Source organism: Canis lupus, chromosome 16 (assembly GCF_048164855.1).
Source record: "Canis lupus baileyi chromosome 16, mCanLup2.hap1, whole genome shotgun sequence".
Lineage (NCBI taxonomy): Eukaryota > Metazoa > Chordata > Mammalia > Carnivora > Canidae > Canis > Canis lupus.
In genome coordinates this window covers 38,232,341-38,249,089 of record NC_132853.1, presented here as the reverse complement: position 1 = coordinate 38,249,089, position 16,749 = coordinate 38,232,341, and the positions used below count along the sequence as shown (strand labels likewise).

The window sequence follows — 16,749 nt, the reverse complement described above, 5'->3', positions numbered from 1 at the left end:
CATTCATCTTGTATTGGTTTGAAATTACATCTGACACCTAATCGATCATACTGTGGAACATTAACTCTTTGGAAGAGACCCAACTTTTCCTCTCTCCCTTGCTTTCCAGCGCTCTCCAGCCACCCCCACCCCCTGATTCCTTCTTTTGTATTTCATTAACTAAGCAAAGCTCTGGCTGTCTCTGGGGGTGAGGGGTGGGAGTTAGGGAAAGGGTTCATTTGAATCAAAGGAGATAACTAGGCCCCCCAATCTTTTGCCCAAGACCAGAGCCCCTGCTTCCAACCTTCAAGTGACCTCCTCTCTCTTCCTGCATTTTCCTACGTATTCTGAGATCTGGAAATGCAGAATGAAAGGCATTGGGTGTGGGGTGACCTCAGAGCCACCTTGGGGGCACCAGAGAGAGGCTGGGAGCCAGGCAAAGCTGAGCTAGCACCTGGGGCTGGGGCAGGGGCCTTGGCGGGGGGCTCACCTGCGACTTGCTTGGCAGATGGGTGGGGAGGAGGAGGGCAGATGACAATAGATTTACCTCTGGGGATCCTGATGAGCTCTGACTGAAAACCCCAACCCCAGACCTGCTTTCCAGGAGGAGGACTTTCTGGCAGCAGAGAGAACCCACTGGAGGCTGACAGACCTGGGCTGGGATCCTGGCTTCACTCCTGACAAGCTGTGTGACCTTGAGCAAGTTACATAATGCCTCTGAGTCTCAGTTTCCTTCTCTGTCAGAGCAGGGTAATAACACTGGCATAGGGCTCAAGCGAGGACTGCAGGAGATAATCCAGGTAAAGCTGGGACAGAGCCCTTCGCCTGGTACACAGTAGGTGCCCAATAAAGGTGACAGAATCCAGATCAACACTCCTCCTCCCTACCACTTCTACCTCCTGGCCTCCCTTCCCACCCCTTCTTCTCTCCTACCTCCAACTGCCTGGCCCACAGGCAGACCTGGGCTGAGAAGCCACAAGGCCAGTCTGTGAGAGCCAATGTCCTTTCCCAAGTGGACACCAAGGGAGGCTGAGGCCCCCCGGGTCTCTGGAGAGCCCGCAGCCCTGTTCCTTCCTGGAGCTCCTCTGTCTCCTCCTAAAGTTGTGGGGGGTTGTCTCCTGCATGGAGAGCTCTCTTCCTACCTCCTGCCCTGCCTGGGTCTCTGGAGGAAGGGGAGCTCTAGCAGCTGATGCCAGGAGGAAGGGCACTCCAGCTGGAAGAGAGTCATTGGCTTTTCCTCAGGAATCTCTGACCTCTGCATGTGGTTTCCAAAGGGTGCCTGTCTCCATTTTGATCATGCTGTATTTGACCAGGGAGGGGTGAATTGGGCTAGGAGTGGGGGCTTGTCCCTCAAGACAAGGGAGGGCAAAGAGAACCAGGTAGGTGTGTGGTGGGGGGGTATGCAGGGACATCATCCCACCTCTACTCCCTAGGAAGCACCACAGCTTCTCCCTAAGGTTGGCTTTGGGTGCTATGGGAAGAGAAGCTTCCATGGCCCTCCAACTCCACATGAAGGGGTCATCATGGAAGGGATGTGGCATGTAGCTGGCTTGTGGCACAGGACAGCATGGAGGGGGCTGAGGGCCTTTTTCATGTCAATCAGGGTGGTCTCTACCCTTCTCAGCATTCTGGATAAGTGCCTGGAAATACCTGAATGAGTGAATGTCAGGTGAAGGGACCATGCTGGTTTAAGTAACCAAACAAGATCACACAAGCAATCATTAACTACAATCAGGTATCCACTCCAAATGCCAGGAAGAATGGCATATAATGCCACCACTGTATTCTTAGCCCTTGTGGAGGAGCCCCAAGTGAAGACTGAGAATAATGGGGCAATCTCATCCAGTACCCTCATTTTACAGAGGAAAGCAGGACTCAGTAAAGGGATCTGATGGACCAAGGCCACAGGGTGAGGCAGGGCAGCTGAGGACATGGCCTCCAGCTCTCAGTCCAGTGCTCTTCCCCATCCACATCTTAAATCTGAAGGGACATTTTCAGGCCTCTTGTCCGCTCCCAGCAGAGCCGACATGGCTTCTGGGGAATGGGGTGGCATTTGGTGAGGGAGTCCGGAGGGCTGCTGAAAGAGGCTTTCCTTGAAGAGAGAAAAGCAGAGGGGGCTGGTGAGGTTTCTTAACTCCCTCTCCCGCCCCAGCACACATACAAACACACAGTGGCAGGAATTTTATTTCCAAATGCCCTTCTCTGGGGAGCTTGCTGTTTCCCAGGAGACGCCTGGTGATGCCCCTTCCTGCCAGCCTCCCTGGCAGCCACTAGGCGGCTGTGGCTCCCTTTTCTGCCTAGAGACGCCACAGCAAGGGTCCCACGTGGTTTGTATTAATAGGAAGTGAAGACCAGGCCTATAAGCGCTGAGGATGGAGCAGGCCAGCCAGGGGTGGATGAGCAGCCAGGCCAGTGTGTAGACTGAGGCAGCCTCTCTCAGGGTCACATTGATCAAGGGCCCTGGGCAGTCTGGCATGCCTAGATACATGTGCTGACCGGCCTCTGGTCATCAGAGGAAAAAACAATCCTCCCTGACATCTTTTTTCCCAAACTGGGAATGTTTTGTGTTTTTATCTTGAATATAAAAGTAATACATGATTGTTACAAAAATAGATAATTCCAACAAAACAGAATGAACAAAAGCTCCAGACTTATATTTTAGGATCTGTCTTTTCTCATAAGAAAGAAATTAGCTGGGATGCCTAGATGGCTCAGTGGTTGAGTGTCTGCCTTTGGCTCAGGGTGCGATCCCCGGATTCAGGACAGAGTCCTGCATTGGGCTCCCTGTGGGGAGCCTGCTTCTCCCTCTGCCTATGTCTCTGCCTCTGTGTGTGTGTGTCTCTCATGAATAAATAAATAAATAGAAAGAAAGAAAGAAAGAAAGAAAGAAAGAAAGAAAGAAAGAAAGAAAGAAAGAAAGAAAGAGGGATCCCTGTGTGGCGCAGCGGTTTAGCGCCTGCCTTTGGACCAGGGCGCGATCCTGGAGACCCAGGATCGAATCCCACGTCAGGCTCCTGGCATGGAGCCTGCTTCTCCCTCTGCCTGTGTCTCTGCCTCTCTCTCTCTCTCTCTCTCTGTGACTATCATAAATTAAAAAAAAGAAAGAAAGAAAGAAAGAAAGAAAGAAAGAAAGAAAGAAAGAAAGAAAGAAAGAAAGAAAGAAAGAAAGAAAGAAAGAAAGATTAGTCCTGGCTGAAACGGCAAGAGTCTGCTCTGTTCAGGAAGGAGGGGAAAGGTATCATGACATTGTGGAAAGTTCTAGACTTTCAGAGGTCCTCCTGAAGCAAATATCCTTGTATTGGAGAGACTGACATATGTATCTGTCTGTTTTCCCCTCAGAAGATCAGCAGTTTCAGAGTGGAGTTCTTACTCTGTTGTTATTCCCACTCTTCCACCTTCTGGGTGCACCATGCTGCCCCAGTGTGGTCACCCAAGAAATATGGGTTGGAAAAATAAATTGATGAACTTACAGATAAGGAACAGACCCAGAGATAGACACTGAGTAGCCACAGTGACCCAGATCATGTTCACAACGATTGCCACAGCTCTGGAAAAAAAAAAAAAAAAAACCTGGCTTCAGGGACGCCTGGGTGGCTCAGTAGTTGAGCATCTGCCTTCTGCTCAGGGTATGATCCCAGGATCTGGGATCGAGTCCCCACATCGGGCTCCCTGCGAGGAGCCTGCTTCTCCCTCTGCCTATGCCTCTGTCCCTCTCTCTGTGTGTCTCTCATGAATAAATAAATAAATATTTTTTTAAAATTGGCTTCAAATTCTCCACCAGCTCCCTCTTTCCCAGGGCTAAAGGGGAGCTAAGGTTGGAGTTAGCCACAAAGGATAAGCCTACAGAAGAAATTTCCTAGGTCTGGTCCTTGGACAGAACAGCACTGAGGCAGTAGAGGGAGACTGTCAGGTCTGGTAGAAAGAGAGGCTCCACCAGAGAGGGATGGGGTGGAGGAGAGCCTGATGTGAATTTAGAAATTAAATCCATGCCATGCCAATGAGGTGAAGAGCAGTTTTGCCCTTCTACTTTGACATGGAAGCAGATCTGACTGGAAGGTTCCAGGTCATCTTCCAGTTAAGAAGGGATTTATGGAGGAGACTTACCTCCTTCAAGGAGAGAGGAGGGATTCATCCAACACAGCAGCAGGGATGGAAGGCAGCAACCCCCCCATCTCCCTTTCTTCTCCTTGCCAGAGAACTTAGAGTCCTGCCATCAACATATTATCCCATTTAGCTATTGATAATTGTCAAGGAGGTCTTAACCCCATTTTACAGATCAATAAACCAAGGCTAAAAAAGGTAAAGTTACTTGCCCAAGTCACAAACTAAATGGCAGAACCAGGAAGACCCTCCAATCTACAGGCCCCAGGCACTCGCCACTGAGGCCTCACCTCAACACTTGGTTTCTTAGGGAGCCATGAGTCTGTGGCCAGACCACCCGCTGCTAGATTTGGGCACAGGTTCTCTAACTCACAGAGGCCCCGGGCCTTTCTTCGAGCTCAGATCCTTGTCGTGTCCTGTGCTGTGTGGGCAGGCCCCGTCCCTGCTTCCCCAGGGAGGCACGGGATAAGACACGAGCCACCCGGGTTTGGCCCACGCGATCAACGCTCCTCGAAGATGCCACCTTTCTCATTTTGCCAAGGCTTGTTCTCCTCAAGTTCTCAGTCCATCACTGTATTCTCTCCCCATCCCGAATCCTCCATACCCTTTTGGGGAAGGTGCAAAACCTTTGCTGAGGGCAGACCCCAAGGCCCGCAGCGTTCAAGGCCCAGGGCGGGCGCCGTGGGCCATTGCAGGGGACCCAGCCGGACACCGCTCGGCTCCTCCCTGGGTCTCTCCCCGCCCACCAGCGGGGGCAAAGGCTGGCCCGGCCCTCTTTCCTTGGTCTGGCCGCAGCGGGGCACCGAGGGGCCGGCAGCCCGAGGAGCGGCTGGGGGCGAGGGCCGGTGCAAGGGCCCGCAGATGCCGCCTCGGCCCCCCTTCCCTGTCCGGGGCCCCCACGGTGTCGGGGAGCAGGAGGAATCAATCAGGATAATGAAGCCGCAGCCTGCCACGCACCGCGGGGGCACTGAAGAGCCGGGGCCGGTGCCAAGTCCGCCAGACGGTTCGGAGGAGCCGAGCCCGGCGTGGCCCGGCGGCGGCGGCGGCGGCGGCGGCGGCGGCGGCTGCGGCAGAGGAAACCCGGGACGGCGCGCGGAGTCCGGACGCAGCTCCGCGCAGGTCCTTGGCAACCGCGCCTTGGCAACCGGGACGCCCGAGAGGAATCTTAAAGCTGCAGCATCTCCTTTCCTCGCCGCCGCCGCCGCCGCCGCCGCCTCCTGGATCTCAGGCCGAAGGGTCGTGCCCAGAGGGTCAGTGGTGGGAGTCAGGCCCCGTGCCTCTCGGGACTTGGGGTCCAACTCATGCCCTCACTTCTTTATTTATTAAATGTAGATTGAGCCTACGTGCCCAGGCACGGATTAGGCACTGGGGAGGGGAAGGGGGCTGTGATAAAAAATGAACAAAGTCCTGCCAAGAGGAGTTCACAGTCTAGCGCGCAAGGCAGACCAGACTGGCTGAGGTGAGCAAACCCCTATATTACCCAGGATGAAAAGGTTTCGGCTGGAGGGCCGAGGGGCTGTAACAAAATAATCCTGCAGCACCTGCTTTACTCTAGGCCTAGACTGTGCTATTATCTTCCCAAAGGCCCTGTGAGATGGGTATTATTGCCATCACTGTCATTCTCAATCCCATTTTAAAGATGAAGAATCAAGGCCCAGAGAGGTAAAGGGACTTACCCAAAAATCTGATTTTATGCTTCTGACTCTGGCCAGTTTTCATTACAGCATGATAACTGGAAGGTTAGACCTGAGTGAGGACTTCCCAATACAAATCACATAGGAAGTGAGGAAAAAGGTAGCTGAAGGAAGAGATGGGTACTTCTCCCTTCTGCTGCCCACTAGTTGGACTCTGTCTGCCCTGTCCTCACAGGCAGACCTATATGTGAGCAAAGACAGTTAGAAGAGGTGACCTCCAGAGGCCCCTCTGGTTCTGCAATTTGATGTCTCCTGCCTGAAGTCCAGGCACTGTGCCACCCTTCTGGGCACCAGTAGTTGGCAGGGGGCTGCAAACTGGGGGAGATTCCAGGCTTCTGAAACAAGAGGTCAGGGGTGATGGGGGAGGATTAAAGGGGTGGGAAGGGGCTTTGGCAAAAGAAAGCCTGAGTCAGTATCATTAGGAAGACTGGGCTTCACCTTCCCTTCTCTTGTCCACCTATCTTTCTTTTTCTGCACATCCATTCAAGTAAGAAATTTGTGCCAGGGCGTGGGATAGGCTCAGAGACCATTGGAAGGCAAAAATCATGCTGGTTTTATAGCCAGATTTATCTGGTTTCAAATCCTGGCTCTGTCACTTATCAGCTATATGAGTTTGGGCAAGTGATTCAATCTCCCTGAGCCTCATTCAGTTTCCTCATCTGTAAAGTAGAGGCATTAATACCTACTTTTCAGGACACCTGGGTTGCTCAGGCTAAGCATCCAACTCTTGGTTTTGGCTTAGGTCCTGATCTCATGGGTCATGAGATCCAGCCCTACATCGGGCTCTGCACTCAGCAGGAGTCTGCTTGGATAGTCTCTCCCTCTGCCCCTTCCCCACTTGCTCTCTCTAAAATAAATAAATAAATCTTTTTAAAAAACTACTTTTCAGGGCTATTGCAAGATTTAAATGTGTTGAGAAAAATGTACGTATGGTGTCTAACACATGGTAGATGCTTAACAAATGGTAATTTTTTTAATTTAATTTATTTTTTTAAGATTTTATTTATTTATTCATGAGAGACACACACAGAGAGAGAGAGGCAGAGACACAGGCAGAGGGAGAAGCAGGCTCCATGCAGGAAGCCCAATGCAGGACTCGATCCCAGGACTCCAGGATTATGCCATGAGCTAAAGGCAGACGCCCAACTACTGAGTTACCCAGGCATCCCAACAAATGGTAATTTTATTTTATTTTATTTTATTTTTTTCGCCCGCCCCCAAATGGTAATTTTAAAGATGTCTTTGTTTATTTTGATAGTTTGACAATGGCTCCCAAAGAGATGTCCACCTCTTAATTCCTGGAACCTATGAATGTTACCTTATCTGGAAAAAAAGATCTTTGCAGATGTGATTAAGAATCTTGAGATGCAGAGATTATCCTGGATCATCTCAGTGGGCTCTAAATGCCACCACAAGTGTCCCTGTAAGAGAGGCCAAGGAAGATTATACACACAGAGAAGAGTAAAGGTAATGTGAAGACAGAGGCAGAAATTGGAGTGCTGTGGTCACAAGCAAAAACTACCAACAGCCACTAGAAACTGAAAGAACAGATTTTCCCTTAGGTTCTTCAGAGAGAGCACAGTCCTTGATTTTGTCTCAGTGAAACTGATGTTGAACTACTGGCTTCCAGAAATGTAAGAGAATACATTTCTGTTTTTTTAAGCAACCAAGGTTGTGGTCATTTGTTACAACAGCCTTGGAAAACTAATACATTTACAGTGGAGATTCCATCTTGAACAAAACCCAGTACCTTCCCTCTAGGAATTCACAGTCTTAAGGGATGAGAGAAGTAAACAGTGCATAGGGATGCCCAGAAGGTAGAAGAGTAAGATAGGGGCTAAAGCAGGAAGGGCATTCCAAGCAGAAGAAACAGGTAAAGGAGTAGAGAGAACATTGTCTTCAGGAGACTCCACATTTGGGATGGCAGGTGTGTTGGCATATGGGGCATGGCATGATAGAACTGCTGAGGTGGGTGGCATAGACAAGAGGGCCAAGTAGCCTCCACCCCAGACTGGAACCAACCCCTCCATCTCCTGCTGCACTGGGCCCCAAATCAGAAGACCCTAAACTATCAGTACTGGTCAGAGGCTTAGAGACCATCCAATCCAGTCCTCCCATTTCATACACAGGGAAATTGAGGTCCACAGAGAGTCCATCCAGGGAATAAGCTATAACAAGACGGTTGCATTCTGACTCTCTCTTGAGCCTGAGTGTCCCATGTCTTAGGATCTCAGGGATGTTGCCTGTGGTCCTCTGTAGCCCACATCCCAAAATCACAAGCCTGGTGGTCTCTAAACAAAGAGGGAGTGATTTGCATATTATTTGCATGTTGCTAATTAAATGAGAGAGGCAGATTCACTTAGCCTTCTCCCTTCATGCCCCTCTGTCCTATGTCACTCTCATTGAGTCCTTCTTCATCCCATTGCTTTTTTTTTTTTTTTTTTTTTTAATAGGTATCATGCCCAGCATGGAGTCCACTGGGGAGCTTGAACTCACAACCCTGAGATCAAGAGCCAGATGCTTAACTGATTGAGCCACCCAGACACCCCTGACCTTCTTCATCCATCTCTTGACCTCAGAAATTTCTCCCATAATTCCAGCCCAAGCCTCACCCCTCAAGGACTTTTACGCAGTCCCAGCACAATCCCAACTGTATTTAGCGCTTGATCCTGCATGGAAAAAGTACCTGCTGGGTCTTTGGTATATCTAGTCTAGGTGGAGGATCTTGGAGCAGGTTATGGTAGAAAGGGAGGTGGTGGGTGTTCCAGCTTAAGATTTTCTCTGGGAGTGGGGAATGGTGAGCTTTGTCTCCCTGTAGTCCAGGGGCCATCTGAATGGGGCTATGGAGTGGGGGAGGAGGGTCCTCCTTGGGGATCTAGTGGGCAGGTGCCAGCTGCATGCCCCAGGCCTGCCCCAAGCCTCTTGGCTGGCAGCCATACCAGTCTGTGAAGGAGCTGGCTTCTTTGAGGGAGGCGGATTCCTGGAGGAAGCTCAGGAAGCATCCTTGGCCTGGCAGTCTAACATGGGTAAGGCTGAGGTTACGAGAGTTACTGTGGATCCTCCAATGGGGACAGCACATCCAGATTCCTGAGGCTGTCATCAACCCAGCTCAGGAAGTTGTGAAGCACTCTACTAACCTAAGCAGTGTTTCCTTGTGGGTAGCCACTCAGTAAATGTTTTCTGATAATGAGGGGCCACCTAACTCCTGGACGCAGGTAAGGAGGAAAGTGGGTCACAGAGAGGCACAGATTCTGCCTCTCTCACCTCCCATTAGCTTCCTCTTCCCTCTGAAATCAAGTCTATGCCCAGCACCTCTCCCAAATGAGATGTCTGAGCCTGTCATCTGATGGCCACCAGAGAAGGAAACACACTATAGCCGGGAAGGTGCATAGCATGAGCACAGGTACCCAAACCCCTATCCTGGCAGAGTTGCTGTGGGGCTGTCACCACCATGGCTGACTCAAGCTAGCTACCAGGACCTGGGAAACATTGGTGCATTAGGATTCATGGGAAAAGCTGGGGCACAGCTTAAGCTAACAACTTGCAGAAACCAACGTGATTAGGGCAATGGTCTGGATGTGGGAAGACTGCCCTGTATGTGTGAATCATTCTTCTCCATGCATGGGTGATAAGTGAGCTGTCTGTACACGTGCTCCAGGGGGCCTCAGCAAGCATCCTGACCTGCATGCACATATGCCGGCATGCGCAAATGTACAATGCATGAGTGTCTTTATTGAATCCCATCTTCCCTCTTCTCTGCTCTGGGTCTTCTCATTTCCTGGTAAAATGGGAAGTGAGGTACGAATGTCAATTTTACCATCCCCAAACCTGCTCCTTTGTGTTGAAGGTCCCTACCTCCATTGGCCCATGACAGCAACTGGTGGATTCCTTGTGGGTTCTGAACTGAGGGATCCCAGCTCCTTATTGGCTTAGATGACCATCTTGCATCAATTCCTCTGCCCTGGTAACTCCCTCATCCCCTAGTGTGTCCCATGCCTCGTCTGTATCTAGTGTCCAAATCAAGGGGAGAAGTGGGAGGAGGTAGGGTGATGTTACAGGAGTGGGAGTAGGAAGGGTGGATCAGATACTGCTCGATTTTGCCTGGGTCCCTCTGGAGCACTGCTGCTCATTTAAAATTCCGATTTAAAGCCGAGCGGCTCTTTAAATTTCCACATTAGCATGCCGCCCTGATGCCAGGCCAAGATGTTGGGATGGATTTGGCAGGAACGCCTCCAACAGCAGCAAGCAGCAGCATTTGCCAGCAATAAAACAACGCATGAATAAAAGAAGGCCAGCTTGGCAGCAGCAGCAGCCCAGGTAGCTGGTTGAGCTCAGTAGGGGCCCTCATATTTGGGGGCTCAGAGGCATGAAGGCTTGTGCAGGGGCATGGTGAGGGTAGGCCTCTGTAGCTGTCTTGCCCCCCTCACCCTCAATCTGTGCCTGCAGTGGAATCTGGGGTGAGGTCCCAGGCAGGATTGGGGGTTTTCCCTTGTGCCTGTCTCACCTCCCTCCCTCCAGGCTTATCTTCTTCAAGGAGACAGATGTTGCCTTTGATGAGGACATAGGAACTTGGCCCAGAGCCTGAGTTGTCCTACTTCATTACGGGCCCAAAGAACAGGTGGGGTCAGAGAGAGCAACACTGCCTAGAGTGGCTTCCAGATCCATGAGTGCTGAGTACTTGGGTGTTAAGGTGCACTCTCAGGACAAGGAGGCTGGGTTAGAAGACATTGTGAGGACTGGGTATTGATGCTGTGCTGGGCTGGAAAGATGCTCTGGGATGGGCAGTTGGCTAGAATGGGAAATGGTCAGGGAGAGCAAGGGGCTGCCAAGCCTGGTCTAACATTAACTTTCTGCAGGTTTAGATATTGTTTCAGGTCAGATGACAAGGGCAGCAAAGAAGTCAGATAAAGCCCCTGGGCTGAATGCTGGGCACCTCCCAGAGGTCCTTTTGTACACTCTCTGCTTCCCAGGGTCTAGAGAGTATAGCTCCAAAGGATGTGAGGCTGCAGGCTCCTGGGTTCCTCTGCTACAATCACCTGGCTGAGGCTCATCAACATCACCCCAGACATTTCAAGGAACAAGCAGATGTCTTGTTTGTCTTGCTCTCACCATGTATTCCTCCCACTTGGTCAAACGATCTCTTTCCCTGAAGTCCAGGGGAAGAGGACAGAAGCAAACAGAGGAGTGGCAACAGATGGTCTCTATAGTCTCAGCTAAGGCAGAAAAGAGGAGTTTCCTGCAGAGCACCCTTTCCTAATAGAACTCCTCTCCTCCAGCTCACTGGTGATTGCAGGCCCCAAATGGAGAGAAGTTATTGGGACTTTGAATTCTCTCCACCCCTGGAGGAGCTGGAGAGCATATATGCAGTTCCAGGTGCTGGAAAGGCAAGGCCCCATATCCTGGAACTTAGTTTACTCCTGTCCTGATGTTTTTATTTCTTCCCCAAGGAGAATGAGATGGCCTGACTTCCCAGGCACCCTGTTTTTTCTCTGGTCCACACATCAAGGGTAGGTCAGCTCTAGGGTGAGGAAGTGGCTAAGAAGCTGAGTTTAGGCCAGAGTGATGTCCTTTCATCATTTATTTATTCATTCAAGAAATATTTACCAAATAGCTGCTTTATGTGAGGCACTGTGCTGGGCACTGGAGCACATTGGTGAGTATCAACAGAAGTGGTCAATGTCCTCATGGAACCTTCCATCTGGTGGGGGAAACAGGATTATTATTCAAATGACTGCACAAATAAGTGACATCACTGTGCTAAATGCTCTGAAAGAAGAATATATAGTACCATGAAAGTATATAATCAGGGGACTTGGCTGAGTCCAAGGAGTTGAGGATAAGCTTGCAGAGGAGACAGAGAAAGAGCAGCCAGAGTGGTAGGAGAACTGGCAGTGAAATCACAGAATCAAAGAAGTTGGTCAACTGTGCCGAGAGATGCTGAGAGCTCATGAGACACCTATTCACCCTAACTCTTCACCTGCTAGTTGTGAGTACAGGTATGAAAAGGCTCTGGCATTGTGCCTGGCTCACAGTTGGTGCTCTGTAATGTTAGCTCCCTCCATCCCCCCTCAAGCTGAGCCTCCCTCTAGGGACCCCAGATTTCTGGAACAAAGGAGCTGCCTAGTCTCAGCATCCTCTGTCAATTCAGGCCCCAAGTTCCAGCCATCCAGTCCTCAGTGAGGGATTCTGGGCTGCTCCCTGCCTCTCCACATTGGTGCCTTCACATGGAGCCCTACCATTCCCTATGTCCTCCTTTGCATTGTTCTTCCATGAAGAGGGGCTGGGGTCTAGGTGTCAGAGAAAGATGTCATTCTGGCTCTGCTTCTGGGCTGAGTCTGAGAAGGGAAGGGTGTTGGAATCCTCAGCAGCTCCTAAAGCTGCCCGGGGTGAATCTGAGTGTCTTAGGTAGGGAGCGGGAGTAGTGGGGAGATGGGAAGGGGGGCTGCCCACCCAAGGCGGCGTAGAGCCCAGAGCCTTTTCCATCGCAGACACCCCATCTGTCTCCCACAGAAGGCTCGGGTTGGAGGAGGTGCCGAAAAGGGGGGTATGGAGGGTGAAACTGTACAGTCTGTGATCTAGCATGACGACAGTGAAGGTGCTGCTGACTGGGAGGGTCAGGGTGGGGTGTCGGCTGGGAGAACTAGAGGTCAGAAGCTGGGACTGGAGGTAGGGAAGATGACAGGAATACTCTGTGCTACTTTCTCTATAAAGCCCTGTGTTTGATTTTGATTTATAGCTTCTCACTTGACTGGCCACAGGGCAAAGACTCACACCCCTCTGGCCAACAAACTACTGGTGTTCCTAAGCCAAGGCCAGGGCTGGATTCATGATGCCTCCCCCTCCCAGCAGTCAGACCTTTTCCAGACCTTACAATAATATTTATTTAAATCTGGCAGTTTCCAGAGTGTTTCCTCTCATATATCACTTTATCTTTTTTAAAAAATTGTATTTACTTATTTATTTGAGAGAGACTGAGAGTGAGAGAGCACAAGCAGGGGGAGTGACAGAGGGAGAGGGAGAAGCAGGCTCTCCCTGAGCAGAGAACCCAATGTGGGGCTCAATCCCAGGACCCCAGACAGAGGGGAGACCCTAAGCCAAAGGTAGATGTTCAACTGACTGAGCCACCCAGGCACCCCTCCATATTGTTTTAATTGGTCCTACTGAAGTCTAGGGCGGTAAACATTATTCTTGATCTATAGGGGAAGCAACAAGGAGTTTATTTTGTTTTTATTCTTTTTTAGAAAGAGTACATATGTGCAAGCTGGATAGGGGGAGTGGGGGGAGCAGCAGAGGGAGACAGAGAATCTTAAGCAGACTCCATGCCTGGCTTGGAGGTGGGGCGATCTCAGGACCCTGAGATCATGACCTGAGCTGAAATCAAGAAATGGATGCTTAACTGAGGCCACCCAGGCAACCCAACAAGGGGTTTAAGAGATTAAATGAATAACTTGGATCACAGGAGAGTAAGAAGAGGGGGCCTTAACCCATGTTTTTTTTTTGTTTGTTTGTTTTGTTTTGTTTTTTAAGAGAGACACACAGAGAGAGGCAGAGACACAGGCAGAGGGAGAAGCAGGCACCACGCAGGGAGCCTAATGTGGGACTCAATCCCAGAACTCCAGGATCACACCCTGAGCCCAAGGCAGACACTCAACCTCTGAGCCACCCAGACATCCCTAACCCATGTGTTCTGATATGCAGCCACTAGGCTATCCTTAGGCCTTCCTTCCCCCTCATTTTTGGTGATACTATACAGCCCCCACTGCTGGGTCAGGTTGGGGTTTCCTAGTAGATAACTCAGAATTCTTTCCCTGTGATTGACAAACTCTGGGAGATAACCCAGGTCTGGTGGACACACACCTATGCAGCCCCCACTCCTGGAAACCCACATCCAGACACTAGGAAACTGGACATCCCCAGAAGGATGGGCCTCTCACATACAGAAATGGTCAGGAAAAGCAGGCAAGGCAGGGAGTGGGGGGTGAAAACTGCCAGCCCAGTTAGTGGTTCTGTTAAGAGTCCACTCCAGGTCCTAAGTAGACCCTTGGGGATCCCTGTGGATATCCCTTTCCCACATTCCAAGTTCTAAGTACTTTTCCCCCCTCTGCCTATATTTAAGAGAATGTGATTCTACAGCTTCCCTATCTACTCCAGTCTTTTCTCCCACTCTTCCCTGTTTAGAAGTTCTTCCTCGGATGTAACTTTATTTCTTCAGGCTGCAGCTTAATCCTTCTAAAAGCCCTCTAAAACAGGTGCCAAGGGAACCTAAGACAGGACTTGGGTTATTAAATATAAATAGACAGGGGAGGGGAACTGAATATAGACAGATATTTTATCTCTCAGTCCCTGCAAGTTATTGGGAAGAAGGCACTAGTGGTTGCTAAGCAACAGGTCTCCATAGAGGACAAGGCACAGAGGAAAAAGCCTCTTTTGAATAGTGAGGTGAGAGGGTAGGGAAGGTGGGGGTCAAAAGGCTATGGACTGGCAGGCAGGACCTCAGGAATGATTGGTTTGTCTTCCAAGAACAGCACCATTCCCCCAGGCCTTAGGAAACTCCGCCTATACAGCCTTCCCAATTGGTGGAAGGAGGAAGGCCTCAGGCACTCCTCCCTTCCTACCAGGAGGAGGGAACCTGGTTTCCACAGAAACCCAGAAACAATCCTGGCCTTATTTTGCTTATGGCTTTTTTGTAACCCCCTCATGGAGCACCAACTATCATGGTCTCCTTTCTCTGACCCCCAACTTCCGATTTGAGGGGGAGGGCCCATAGAAGGTTAAGGGTGGGAGGGAATGCCATTGAGCTGGCCTCACTGGGCCCTGAAGTGACCTAATAAGACTCTAAAGAGGGAGTGACTTTTAGGGGAAAGGGCTTTCAAATGTCCTCTGACCTCTGCATCTCCTAAGGGGTTGCAAAAAGCATGGGCAAATAGTGGCATCAGATGCAAATTCTGTGTCCAGGCTTGCTTTCTAAAGAGCGACTACAGGCTGGGTTTGAAGGTTAGGGGAGAATGAGGGGGCAAGGTCTTTTGTGCCCCTTGGCCACCCAGACCCCTATCTTCTTTGACCTGAAGTCCACTGTCGTCAAGACCAGAGAATGGAGATATAGAACATTAACGTATGTCAAGTATAAGTGAGTGGCACCGAGGGGCATAATCTGTTTTTCTAATATGACCACAAGCAGAGTGTTAGGAGAATTAGGCCGACAGCTGCTGGTGCCCCCCCCTTCTACCCCCCCTCCTCGCTCTCCCTCTCCCTTCCTCCTCGGCGTTTGCACACACCAATGGCAGCCAAGCCCTGCTCGAGATTTCTCTTAATCTTCCTCCGCCATCCTGCGCTCTTTCCGCAGGCGGTGCTGCGAAGCCGGCAGAGCCCCGCGTCACACCTTACTGCTCTCTGAGATTGCTCCACAGAGAGCTCAAGGAGATGGCAATTCGGCGCTGATGCCGGCTGGCAGCAGTTGGGAGAGGGGAAGGAGGAGAGAGAGGGAGGAGGGGAGGGGGGAAAAAGTTGGCACAGATACCAAGTTTTTCCCTAGAGAGACATGGTGGGGGGGTGGTGAGAGAAGAGAGAAAATGACACAGAGAAAAAGAAACAAGGAAAAAGGCAGAGAGAGAGAGAGAGACAGAGAGAGATGATTAAAGTTCTCAGACATTCACATGTGGCATCTCTAGCCCATCTCAACTCATGACCCTCTAAAGATCACACCACCCAGCCAGAGTTCCCAGCCACCCACCAAACACATGTGTGCGTGCACACGCACACACACAGACGTACACACAGTTTCAGCCAACCTGGAAGTCAAAGCAGCCCAGACATGTGTGTATTCGTGCAAGAGTGTGTGTGCGTGTGTGTGTGTATATGCCTGTATGTTGTCTCTGTTTTGGATCGCAGTAGAATGCAGTATGTAAATGAGATGGTTATTACCGCAATGTTCATCAAGCTGAGCCGAGAAGACATTAATAGCCTGATGAATATGCATGTGAATTTGTTAATTAAGTTAATTATTCTGCTGAAAATGCATTCGTCTTCCAAGGACATTTTCCCAATGATTTTTACATGCTCTAGCCATTAGTCATGCTATATTTTATCAGGGAAATGAGTTTGCTTAAGTTGTAAAAAAAAAAAAAAATGGAGCGAGAAGAGAAATAGAGAAAGAAAGGAAGAGGAAAAAAATGAAAGAGGAAAGAGGAAAATGTATTGGAGTTGAGAGTGGAAAGGCATCGGAGGCTGGCCTGAAGTTTGAGGCCCAGCTGGGCTTTTGAAGCCTGCCCTCGATTTTTATGGGTATCTCACTCTACAATTTTTTGCCCTTTTTTGATGACAAACTTTTTTTTTCCAGTGCCAAATTTCCAACACATTAATTAATTGTTGTAGCCAATTAACTGTAGTTGTGCAAATGAGTTTAGCACTAATTACCATGCAGTGCCTGTAATCACATAAAAAACTTGCTGAGAAAGAGAGAGGAGAAGAGAAGGAATGGGAAGGCAGTGGTGGTAGGAGAGAAGGGGGCCTGGAGTAGAGGGGCAGCCAAAGGAAGGAAATAAGCAGGAGTCCTAAGATTTCCTGGTTAGGAGCCATCTTGGCTTTGAGAAAAAGGAGCTGTCTCATAGCCACATTCAGGACCTCTGACAATCAGGAAATCTCACTGGGAGTAAGATTCAGTAAAGAGTGCTATCCCTTTGTCTAAGAACTTCCAGCCAAAAGACACAAGTTCAGAATGGAGATCTCTTGTTGTTTCAATGATAGAATGATGTCCCTACAGATTCTGAAGGCCTCGGTGTTTATCCTCATGCCTGGAATTACTGGGCAAGGGTGGTGCATGTGACTGGGAGATGTGCCATTTCTGATGGGCCAGGGGATGGAGAAGAGTGATATGTGCTTACGGCCTGGTTCAAGACCCATAAGTACATAGGGAAAATTGCTGAGTTCACAGCCACTGGGATAGGCCAATAGAGCAATGATAACATTAGCTATAAAA

At 50.0% G+C, this 16,749-nt stretch overlaps 1 protein-coding gene and 2 long non-coding RNA genes across 19 annotated transcripts in view; 1 reads left to right on the top strand and 2 right to left on the bottom strand.

The window, feature by feature from the left end:
* Positions 1-1,735: 1,735 nt before the first annotated feature.
* Positions 1,736-5,199, bottom strand: LOC140606665 (uncharacterized). 2 transcript variants are annotated; one of them, XR_012008988.1, is made up of 3 exons: positions 5,038-5,199; positions 3,450-3,526; positions 1,736-2,071 (listed from the first exon to the last, which is right to left on the bottom strand). It is a non-coding gene; the product is annotated as an uncharacterized lncRNA (long non-coding RNA). The 2 variants fall into 2 exon arrangements; XR_012008987.1 differs by lacking the exon at positions 5,038-5,199 and adding an exon at positions 4,084-5,018.
* Positions 5,178-14,832, top strand: LOC140606664 (uncharacterized). Its single transcript, XR_012008986.1, has 3 exons — positions 5,178-5,539; positions 7,033-7,241; positions 8,228-14,832. It is a non-coding gene; the product is annotated as an uncharacterized lncRNA (long non-coding RNA).
* CDK12 (cyclin dependent kinase 12) overlaps positions 11,323-16,749 on the bottom strand; it is a 79,445-nt gene continuing 74,018 nt past the window's right edge. For all 16 annotated transcript variants that reach the window (XR_012008975.1, XR_012008977.1, XR_012008962.1 and 13 more), the window contains one exon: positions 11,323-11,472. The gene's annotated coding sequence lies outside the window, so the exon portion shown is untranslated. The remainder of the gene's footprint in view (positions 11,473-16,749) is intronic.